The sequence below is a fragment of the Rhincodon typus genome, chromosome 6, assembly GCF_021869965.1.
Source record: "Rhincodon typus isolate 14 chromosome 6, sRhiTyp1.1, whole genome shotgun sequence".
Classification (NCBI taxonomy): Eukaryota; Metazoa; Chordata; class Chondrichthyes; order Orectolobiformes; family Rhincodontidae; genus Rhincodon; species Rhincodon typus.
In genome coordinates this window covers 48,859,514-48,872,093 of record NC_063337.1, presented here as the reverse complement: position 1 = coordinate 48,872,093, position 12,580 = coordinate 48,859,514, and the positions used below count along the sequence as shown (strand labels likewise).

The following is a 12,580-nucleotide window of genomic DNA, read 5'->3' as shown; positions in this document are numbered from 1 at the left end:
GCCCATCTAACCTAAACTATTCCATTATCATCCATATGTTTATCCAATGACCATTTAAATGCCCTTAAAGTGGGCGAGTCTACTATTTTTGCAGACAGGGCATTCCACGCCCTTACTTCACCCTTATGGTGAAAAAAAGGTTGCAAGCTTCTTCTGTTCCTTGACAATTCAACCAATTCTTATTCCATCAGATTGGCATGGATCCACTCTGAGTTTATGCATTATTATGATGATCAGTATGTTTTGAGGTGATGCTACAGGTTCTGTCAAGCAATTCTTGACTACAAGCAGGCTCATAAGGGGCCTGCTTCATTTTCATTGAGTGTTCAGGTATGCAGCTTGAATATCTTTATTCTGGTAGGGACTGTCCAGAGAACATTGAGGACCTAGGGATCCCTTCCTCAATGTGACTGTTGAAGGCTGAAGATAATGGATAATGTTCTGAATTTAGAAATAGGCCATTCAAAAATAAAGAACATTTCTCACCGTAGATTTCCGCAATGCATTACTTTAAATGTTCTTGGTATCTGGAGTGTTGCATGATCTGAATTATTCTTATATATGTAATATGCACTGACCCTGTTATGTTAGCTAGTCATGTTGTGTGTGCAAAGTGCATTGCACCTTTGCTATGACTTGGCCTACAAGTCTTAATGCCATCACCTCATCTTCCTTAATGCAACATACCTAGACAATAATATTATTGCCTTCCTGTGTGTTTAACTTTAGATAATGTAAATATGGCTTGCCTTAACTATGGAGACCAAAACTGCACTCAGCACACAAGGTGCGGTGTAACCAACACCCTGCACAGTTGTCAAGATTTCCCTACACTTGTACTCAATATGTCTTGCAATAAAGGCCAACATTACATTTGCTTTTTTAATTATTTATAGTACTTGCCGTTAACCTTTTGTGATTCATCCAGGCCCTTTGGTGCTGTAGCATTCTGGAGTGTTTCTCTATTTAAATAATATTCCGCTTTCTACTTCTTCCTGTCAAAGTGGGCAACCTCACATTTTTCCACAATATACTTCATTGCCAACTTTTTGCTCACTCACTTAACCAATTTATATCCCCTTCCAGACTATTCGATCATCCTCATATATTGCTTTCCTATGCATTTATAAGAGAAGCAGAGGGACATTGAAGTCCGTATCACAGGGTCCTAAGCCTGCACAGTGATTGAGAAGGAATATGAAATATACTATTCTCTATGCCATATAATGTAACAGCATCATAGCAGTCAAAGTTGGAACTTCATGAAACACTAGTTTGGCTATAGCTAGAGAATAGTATACAGTTCTCGTCACGACATCATAGGAATTTGAGCTGGAGTAGAGGAAATTTATTGATACTGCTGAACTGGGAATGTGTTAGCTGTGAAGAAAGATTGGATAGTTTGGACTTGTTTTCTTTGGAACAGACTAGACTTACGGCGGATTTAATTGAGGTGTAAAAAATTGAAGAAGCTTTAGAATGGGTAGGCTAGTACCTCTGAACTTGGAACATAGAACATAGAACATTACAACGCAGTACAGGCCCTTCGGCCCTCGATGTTGCACCGACCTGTGAAACCAATCTGAAGCCCATCTATCCTAAACTATTCCATTATCATCCATATGTTTATCCAATGACCATTTAAATGCCCTTAAAGTTGGCGAGTCTACTACTTTTGCAGGCAGGGCATTCCACGCCCTTACTACTCTCTGAGTAAAGAACCTACCTCTGACATCTGTCCTATATCTATCACCCCTCAATTTAAAGCTATGTCCCCTCGTGCTAGCCATCACCATCCGAGGAAAAAGGCTCCCACTGTCCACCCTATCTAATCCTCTGATCATCTTGTATGTCTCTATTAAGTCATCTCTTAAGCTTCTTCTCTCTAACGAAAACAGCCTCAAGTCCCTCAGCCTTTCCTCATAAGACCTTCCCTCCATACCAGGCAACATCCTGGTAAATCTCCTCTGCACCCTTTCCAATGCTTCCACATCCTTCCTATAATGCGGTGACCAGAACTGTACGCAATACTCCAAGTGCGGCTGCACCAGAGTTTTGTGCAGCTGCAACATGACCTCATGACTCTGAAACTCAATCCCACTGCCAATAAAACCTAACATACCGTACGCCTTCTTAACAACGCTATCAACCGGGGTGGCAACTTTCAGTGATCTATGCACATGGACACCGAGATCTCTCTGCTCATCCACACTACCAAGAATCTTACCATTAGCCCAGTACACTGTATTCCTGTTACTCCTTCCAAAGTGAATCACCTCACACTTTTCCGCATTAAACTCCATTTGCCACCTCTCAGCCCAGCTCTGCAGCTTATCTATGTCCCTCTGTAACCTGCAACATCCTTCCGCACTATCCACAACTCCACCGACTTTGGTGTCATCCGCTAAGAATGTTTTATTTTCTCCTGAAGAGACACCTGAGAAAGCATATGTCCTTTTGCTAAGGGTTCACAATAGTACTAATTCTATAATATTCATAGAAACGTCATTTCTTGCAGCAAATAAAAGTATTTCTTTCATGCATGGAAGCTAGACACTGCAGCATACTTGGCCAAAATTGTTAAATGCTTCTGGCACATCTTACTGAAAATATTTATTACTTTATGCAGTAGTGCTCTGTCACTGAGTCTAATCATCTCGGTATCATTTAGGACATTGGAGTATATCCAATATTCCCTGAGTTAAGGAGGCTAATAGCAGAACGTGCATCAATTGGAAGTAATTGGTAGGTGGTTTCAAGTGTGGATGGGGATCTGGAACACTGCCACAAAGAGTGGAGAGGCAGAAATCCACAGCCCATTTAAAACATTGGTAGATATGCACTGGAGATGCTTTTGATTGAAAATTGGATTCAGATGGACAGCTCCTTTTCAGCTGGCACACGTGTACTGAGCTGGAAGACCTTCTCCTGTGTCATAAATTTCCATGAATCCAGGAAATACTAGCAGAGCTTTCTTTCCCCCAAATAACCAAATGCAAGACTCGCAGTGTTCAATTCCTGCCAAATCTTTGAGACAATGGAAAAAGAAGTTGCATGTACTCCAATATCCAGAATGAAAGCCAGATATATTACTAATTATTAATTCTAGTCACATACTGTCTTCTGGGATGAAATTTATGGCCGCTGCTCTGACTAATTCTTTTTACCTAATGAAACAACATCTTTCTCATTGATAAGACTAAAACTCAATCACTTTCACAGCTCAATGAATTTGTCCGATCTCCGAGATTTTTACAAGCCATAATCCCACCTGTATCATCTGTGTCGGTTATTATGGGATCCTACTTTTCTCTTTACTGCTTGCTACAAATTTCAGGCTGTCTGTTCTTAGACATTTCTAATCGAACTGTCTCCTATGGCCCCCTGCAGCTGCTGTTTGTGCAGAATTCCCTGTATTTTAATTTGTAAGATTCTTTGTTCAAAATAAACCCTGTTATCTTGAGGGAACACCTCCTCAAGGCTACCATTGTGCTAACTTATGACCTCATTTAAATTCCGGAGCAGGCAGCTAATTCTGTTACTGCAACCATACAGTTGTTTGTTAGCTCGCTGAGCTGGTTGTTCTATGGTGTGCAGACGTTTTGTTACCCTTCTAGGCAACATCATCAGTGCAACATCTAATCAAAGGATTGGTGTTCTGCTTCCTTCTGGATTTATATGGTCCTCTGGTGTGATGGTCTTGCCGCTTCTGGTTCTGTTGTTTTAGCAGCAGTCTGTATACAGGGGCTATTTCTATGTGTTTGTGAATGGAGTCCGTGTTGAGAACCAGGCTTCCAGAAAATCCAGTGCATGTCTGCTTTTTGCTTGTCCCAGTGTGGTCACTTTGTCCCAGTTGAACTGATGGCCCTCATTGTCTGTGTGTATTGAGTTAAGTGAATATTGGTTGTGTCTTTTTACTGCCAGCTGGTGTTCGTGTATCCTGGTCATCGGTTTCCTCCCTGTTTGTCTAATGTAATGTTCTGAATCCAATTTTCGATCAATAGCATCTCAAGTGCATACTCGCTGCATGGTATTCTGTATAACATGTTGGTCTTGTTTACTGTTGTTTCTGATTATTTGTGATGTAGGGTAGCATTGTTAGAGTCTTCTGTTGTACTGTGTGCTCTGACTGTCGTTTATTTTGTAGACACCTGAGGATGAAACTTCTTGGGTATCCATTGTCAGTGAAAACTTTGTGCAGGTGATCCTCTTCCATTCTCCGGAGTGCTGGGGTGTTGGCAGTGTGATGCGGCTCGTTTAAGTAGTGTCTTGATGGAGCTCTGTTTGTGTATGGTGGGGTGGTTGCTATTAAAGTTAAGGATTTGGTCCATGTGTGTGGCCTTCCTGTATACTCGGGTCTGAAATTCACTATTAGTCAGTCTCTCTATCATTATGTCTAAGAATGGGACCTGCTTGTGGTTTTCTTGCTCTCTAGTGAAATTAATGTTGTTGACAAGTTGGTGGGTTTCTCCTACTTTTGTGCATTTGATTATTACAAATGTGTCGTCCACGTATCTTACCCACAGTTTCGGCTGGATTATAGGAAGGACTGTGTGTTCCAATTTCTGCATCACTGCTTCCACAATGAGTCCGGAGATGGGTGATCCCATCGGTGTGCCATTGATCTGTTTGTATATCTGTCTGTCGAATGTGAAGTGCGTTGTGAGGCATAAATCTAGCAATTTCAGTAAGCTGTCCTTGCTGATGTTGTTGCTGGTGTTCAGGGTCGGTGCTCCTGGTCCGTTTAGTAGTCTCTCTGGCTAACAGTGTGTCAATGGACATAAATAATGCTTTAACATCAAAGGAGAACATGACTTCATTGTCTTTGATTTTTGTGCTCTTGAGATGTGTGAGAAATTCTTGGGCCGAATGGATTGAGTGTGGGGATCTGTGACAGTCAGAGGTCACAGTACAACAGAAGACATTAGCAACGCTACCCTACATCAAAAATATATCAGAAATGATTACCAGACTTCTAAGACCACATAAGATTATGATTGCACACAAACCTACAGCAACATTGCGCCAAATGTTATCAAAGACTTAAGACCCCATACCGACAGTAAACAAGACCAACATGATATACAGAATCCCATGCAGCGAGTGCAATAAACATTACATTGGACAAACAGGGAGGAAACCCGATGACCAGGATACACGAACACCAGTAAAAAGACACGACCAATATTCACTTAACTCAGTACACACAGACAATGAGGGCCATCAGTTCGACTGGGACAAAGTGACCACACTGGGACAAGCTAAAAGCAGACATGCAAGGGAATTTCTGGAAGCCTGGTTCTCAACACGGGACTCCATGAACAAACACACAGAAATAGACTCCGTATACAGACTGCTGCTAAAACAACAGAACCAGAAACGACAAGACCATCACACCAGAGGACCATATAAATCCAGAAGGAAGCAGAACACCAACGCTTCTACCAGCGGTTGCAATGATGATGTTGCCCAGAAGGGTCATGAAACGTCTGCCCACTACAGAACAACCGGCTCGGCAAGCTAACAAACAACTGCATCCACAACCCAAGCTACAAATTTTCATTGAGACCTTAAAAACTGCAGCCATATTTATGCCAACGGCAGGTACTACTGCGGCCATATTTATGGCACTCTAATCAGGGGCTACCTGAACAACAGCCATTTATTGATTCATATCCAAAGTCTATATCCTGACTAATCAGTGTCAACAAAGAACAATTCAGCACAGGAACAGGCCCTTTGGCCCTCTAAGCCTACACCAACACATTTTGCCCTTCCATATTAAAACTGTCTTCTCTTACAGGATCCATATCCCTCTGTTCCCTTCCTATTCATGTATTCGTCCAGGTGCTTCTTGAATGCTGCTATTGTGTCTGCTTCCAGCAATTCTTCTGACAGCATTTTCCAAGCACTCACCATCTTTTGTGTGAAAATAACGTGCCTCACACACCTCTTTTAAACATCCCCCTCGTACCTTGAATCTGTGTCCCCTAGTTCCATCTGGGAAAAAGCCTCATATCTTCCAGTCTACCCACAATTCACAACTTTATAAACTTCTTTCAGGTCGCCCCTCAACCTACTGCTTTCCATTGAAAACAAGCCCAGTCTAGCCAACCTTTTTCCATAGTGAAAATCCCCCAGGTCAGGCAATATCCTGGTAAATCATTTCTGTACCGTTTTCAAAGCATCCACGTCCTTCTGGTGGTGTGGTGACCAGAAATGTATGATGTATTCCAAGCATGGCCTAACTAAAATTCTACAAAGCCGTAGGATAGCTTGTCTATCCTTGTATTCAATGCCCCTTCCAATGAAGGCAAGCATGCCATAGGCCTTTTTTTACTACCTTATCTACCTGCACTGCCACCTTCAGTGATCTGTAGGCCTGCACACCCAGATCTCTCTGCATATCAATACACCAAAGTGTTGGAGCCCAGAGAACACCGGCTCCAGATATCGACTTATACAGAGAGGAGAAGAGTCAATTCTCGAAACCTCAGAAATGACTATATTAATGTGTTAAGCAAGATGCGTGCTGCTTATATGCTTTATCACAAACTGGACCTTAATATATTTTCCCACAAACTGAACTAGAACCTATTTATACATCCACTAGAGTCCTCTGACATTCCCTGAGCAGTCACAGAATATAAAAGCTAATACCCGATCAGGATAGCTGCTGCCCCGAGCAAGGGCTGACGCTGGCCAGGCACTGCACTCAGTGTCATCACCACGTCCTTGACATAGGGTCTGCTTCTGCAATGGTTAGTCTCCAAAGTTTTTGCCGGCTGCATGCCTCAGAACCGCCTTCTGGTCCTTTCCCTTATCTCTCTCGAGTCGTGTTGTCTTTTTCCTGTTGGCTCAGGCTCATTTACTTATCACATGCCTTTACCTTATTTGCCCTGAACCAGAGACTTAGGTAGCATTACTTCATTGCTCCTTGTCCAATTAAGGCTTGTGCATGACCTTATCTTTCTTACTTTTTGCATAACTTGGTCAGTACCAAGTGGTTCCGATCTGCTCAGGCCAACACCTGGACTCACTCAGAGATAGTAAGAACTGCCGATGCTGGAGTCAGAGCCAACACAGTGTGAAGCTGCAGGAACACAGCAGGCCAGGCAGCATCAGAGGAACAGGAAAGTTGACGTTTTGGGAAGGGTCCCTCCAGCTGTGTTCCTGTAGCTCCACACTGTGTTATCTCTAGCACATGGACTCAGTTCATTCTCAGTTCAAAAGCTGTTTTTTTTCCCTGTGTGTGTCAACAGTTTTTCACTGAGCTTTTCCAGCAGCATGTCGATGGCTGATACCCCTCTCTCTCTGCAGCCTCCTGGCTAACATCTCCCCTGTCTTGATCCAAAGATCATTCTCTGACCTTTTCTGTGGACCACTCCTGGGATTGTCAGTGTTCCCCAATGGGTGTATCACATTGACAGTGTTATATTATTATAATAGGGTATGTATAGAAACATACATGTAAAAAATGTCTGTGTATATATATTAAAACATGCATATAGAAAAAAAGCGTATATGAGAAACATGTACATAACTTAATTCACACAGTGTTTCCATAACATTCCTTCTGTTTCATTATAGCCTCCACTTACAGTCTTCATACAATTTCATTTTTCCACCTTCTAAGGTGACACACATTGACCATGATGATTACTAATGCACATAGGATCACTACTACAGCAGCATGTGACAGAATTCTGACCCAAGGACGTATTTGAATGTTGGCTCCCAATTTCAGAACCTATCCCACAACCCAAGGTCCTGCAACAACTCCTTTGCTTTTTCAACATGAGTTCTAATTATTTTAGTGTGTTCAGTCCATTGATGAATTGTTTCTTTTGCCTCTCCTGCTATACATGTCCAATCCGCTGTCAGGTGTGGGATGGGTGTTAGTTCAGTGGGAACAAACCTCCGTACGTCTTGGTCTGTATCAGTACATTGGATCGCAAGGTTTTCTCTTTTCACAAACCTGGTTATTGGCTGGAGGCAGCGTTTGTCCACCAATCATCAAATCAGAGGTCACATTATTAGTAGCTGTATTATGTCCTTCGAGAGGGCATTGTTTCCATCCCTTGGTATAGTTCATGGCTGCTGTGGCTATGTAATACATTTCCCCATAGGGGCGTATTGTAGGAAAGACTGGTTATTAACAGGCAGAATGGATAATGAACAGTTTTCATAGGTACTGAATCCTCAATCTGTAAGTCTCTGTCTCGTTATCTTGTCAGGACAGGCCCAGTGATCCCCTCCTGGGTGACATTTTGACAAATCTATCCCTTTCCCAGCACTGTCCATTACAATAGTTGGTGGGTTACATAAAGATATCCAAGTACCTTCATGGTATTTTCCCACCTTATGAACTCTTCTTAAAGGGTAAGTCATATTATTTCCGTGTCAGGAAATATGAAACACTACCCCAACATGATATTTCCCTTTATCATTGCCACAAGTACCTAACACCCTCTGAGTTAAGGTCAAACCTCTGAGGTGACTTAAGGGTTCCTTTTCTTCAACCCACTTTACTAATTGTTCATCCGACACCCAGCCTACGACTTGGTGAGCATGTAGTTGTAACAAATTAGTCCCGATCATAGTCAACACCCAGCTACTGTATAAGGCTCACACCTCGGCCTTGCGAGCCTCCACAGAAGTATTGGCCGTACGATCAATTATTAAATTTGTTGTATTCTGTAAAGGTTTTAGAAATTTAACTGCGTCCAGGCTCACTTATGATGCATCCTGGCCCATCTGGTTGGTCCTTATCTAGTCCAAGTAACTTTCCCCATGATGACCTGCATTTTCTGCTGGAGGTATCGTATTTGACTTTCTAATTCTGCTCTGTCCAAGGTGTTGATGGTTGCCACTCCTGATGCATATTCCTGCCCCTGCCAACTTTAATTGTCCTCTTTTCTTTCTATTCTTGTTGGAATTAAGCTCACTCCTGCTCAATTGTTCATCAAGGAGGTGGACAGATAATTGTTTTGTGTTGGACGGGCACCATTTTGGAGCGGTCATTTCAGTTAAATTAAAGGCTACCTGGACATGATATTCTGGTACCAAAGTGACAGATTCTTCTGTCTCTTCTAGCACCAGACCCACACCTTCCGTCCTGTACTGAGATTCACTACATCTAGGTTCTGGGACGGTTTTAATTACTGAGGGACGTGGGGTAATAAGCTTCTTACGGCTCCTGAAAATTATGAAAGGCCCCAGCCCCCGACAAAAACCCCTGTCTGCATCTCTCGACACCCTTTCTCCTTCTATCCCCCTCCTGTACCATGTCATCCTGTACAACTGATGATGATCCAACCAGTTTTCTTGAATTGCCTTGAGCAGCCACCCCAGTCAATATATCTTTTGTATGCGACACTTCCCCAGTCTGGAGTCACATAGGTGTGATCCCAGTGAACCATAATTTTACCTCGACCGTCATCCCCTGATGGCTGCTCAATAAATGGATTGATAAATTGACTGGTAATTTGTCGTTCTGGGATTACTGCCAATGTCACCTCCAGAACTCTATTCCATGAGTATTGTACCCCTGTTCCTTCTGGTATACCCAATGTCTTTATTGCACATGCCAACCCATCCACTCCCGTACAGAACAGATTTAACTCCCCTCTGTTTCCTTTATTAGTTTGTATAACCTTGTGTTGCGGAGCAGAGTTGTTCTTGATCACAGGATATCTTTCCAGCATTGATGCTGCTTGAGGCGCATTCATTCGTCGCGATGACTCTGATGCCTACTCAACCGTAGTTTCAAGCATGATCAGCCCAATAGCAACGAAACGTATTACTCCCCTCATCCTAGGTCAGACCTGTAACATACAAGTGTAATTTCTGTTCTTATTTACACTTTCTTTCTTAACACTACTATAAGCCAGGGTACTCCATTCTCTAAACCAGATCGTCTTTCCCCTGTTCCCAATCTGCTTCGGATTCCAACTCTCCGTTTTGTCTCATGCGATTACTTCCTCTACCCTTTCTCTTTTACATTTGTTGTTTTCCTTGGCTATCCTTTATATGTGGACTGCAAATATCAGGTTGTGTTCCAGTTACCTCTTCGGTTATCTGTAACTGATCCTGTTCTTGCTCTCTCTGACCTTGGGAACCCGGAACATCATTACATTTGATCATCACACGCCAATTGTGGCTATCTTATTTCTCTCTTAGTAACTTTAACTGATTGATATACCAGCTACTCTTGCCTGTTGGAGTTAATACCTTTATATACGGATAGGCTAGCCCTATCTACTGTCTCATAGGGACCGGCCAACTTTGGACTCAAGAATGAGATAGGCTGGTATATTTTTGTCTTTACTGTTTGTCCACGACTCAATTCTATTGGGCTGGCTTTTGTATCAAAATAGGCCTTCCTTTGTTGCTTCTTCTTCTCTTGTTGGTGGGCTGCTATTGTAATTTGCTTCTTTTACAGTTTCTCCCAACTGTTGTACCCATTTTTCTGATATGATATAGTCTACCTCGGGTTCAAATAAGTCTAAACCTACTAATCCCTCCATTCCTGTCGTGTCCCTTCCCATCATGAGCTTATAAGGAGTGTACCCTGTTGACAAAGCCACAGTGTTCCTCAGTATCATTAAGACATAGGGCGGAGCAACCTGCCAGGTTGCTTGATGCTGCTGCACCATCTTAGCTATCATGTTTTTCAGTGTCCAATTCATCCTTCCACTAGACTGAGGTCTATAGGGTATGTGGAATCTCTGTCTGATTCCAAGAAGGGTCATTACATTTTGCACTACTTGGGTCGTAAAATGTGTTCCCTGGTCTGATTCTATGCTTCAGGGTATACCCCGAGTGAATACCTGTTCCAACAAAATTTTTGCAATAGTCCTGGCTGTATTTGCTGTGGTTGGGAAAATTTCCACCCATTTACTAAAGGTTTCCACTATTACCAGAATGTCCTTGTATCCTCCTGGAGTGAGGGTTAGGGGAGTCCAAAATAGTGTATTTGTAAATTAGTTCACAGCCCTTCTACTGGTCCAGTATGTCAGAGTGCCCTTTTCTTAATGTTACTATCAGGGTTATGCTGTGTACAGATTAAAAAACTCTTAATATAGTGTTCTATGTCACCTTTCATTCCGGTCCACCAGCACACTTCCTTTATCGTATCCAAGGTATTCTCCATCCCTTTATATCCCCATAAATCATGGTACCAGTGAATTATTTGATTTTGTCCTCCCCTCTGGCACCACAAATTTTCCTTCATGTAAAACTACTCTGTCTTGAACATAGATCCCCTTGTGTGTTTTATGTGTGTCTGATTCTGCTCCTTCTATTAGCTTTTTTCAATTCTCTGTCTTTCTTTTGCTACTGTGCTAAATCCATTAGCTCAACTGGTTTCTCGTTCTAGCCCCAATGTCTTCAGTTGGTGGCTGCCATTCCTGCCCTTTTACAGTTTTGAATGAGCTTTTACCTTTTGACCCATATCCTTTCCCTTGTGCTTCTTCAAAAATGTATCGTAACAGTGGAACCAATGGAAGGGGCTTTCCATCCTTTGAGAGAAATCCTCTCGCCTTCCATAGGGGCAAATATTCCATGAGGCTATTATAGACCTACATGCTGTCAGAATGTAAAACTGATAGAGTTCTGGGTGGCCAACCACATACGTAATGGCTGCTAACTCTGCTGCCTGTGCCCTCATGGTTCCGGGTAACTTTAGAGCCACGCTGTATCTTTCCTGTCCATTCTCATCCTCCATGTATGTTAGACCATACATTGAACATAGAACAGTACAGCACAGTACAGACCCTTCAGCCCACGATGTTGTGCCGACCTATTATCGTACTAAGATCAAAATATTCCACACCTAGTTTTTCTTTCTCCTTCCTGTAATGATGAAGAATCATCCGCAAAAATTTTGAAATGGGGTTCTTCCTTTTCTGTTTCCTTTTCGTCCCTACTTTCAGGCCCCATCTTACCCCCTCCCATTGGTTTTGATACAAATGGGCCCTTCGGACCATTTGCTATCCTCATTTGACATTTGTGTTTTTCCCCCAAAACACTAAGTTGTCTGCCAACACGGTGGTGGCTTTTACTCCTTTTACAGTGATAGCCCTTCCCTATAACAACAGGGTCCATCTAGCGATTCTGTTTTGGCTAACTGAACCATCTTTAATCCTTCCATCTAATTGTAGTTGTACAGGGGTATGTTCTGTTAGTATGTAAGTGGGTTCAGTCCCACTATGTGGGTAAGATGCTGCACTATCCAGAAAATGGCTGGCAGGTGTTTTTGCATACTGTGTATCCCTGCAGTGAGAGCATGCATGAGGCATATGCTACTGTTCTTAATTTCCCGTGTGTCTCCTGTAACAGGTGTCTGTGGTGGCGACCTTTAAAGAAAACAGTTTATTTGGATTTCGGGATTTCAGAGCGGGCACGTTAGCTAGTGCTTGCTTCAGAGCTGCAATGTCCCATGTGTGTGTTCCGGTTTCGACTCCCAGGCCACACTTTGTTTCAACAACTCCATCAATGGAGCTGCTTTTGTCGCAAATCCGCCAATGTAGTCCCTGCAGTACCCCACTGAGCCCAGAAAGTATCTTAACCCTTTGAC

The 12,580-nt window shown here is 42.6% G+C and overlaps 1 protein-coding gene across 1 annotated transcript in view; it reads left to right on the top strand.

The window, feature by feature from the left end:
- The window catches only part of LOC109916108 (transmembrane protein 182-like), a 73,852-nt gene that overhangs the window by 31,434 nt on the left and 29,838 nt on the right, over positions 1-12,580 (top strand). The gene's annotated exons all lie outside the window — the stretch shown is intronic.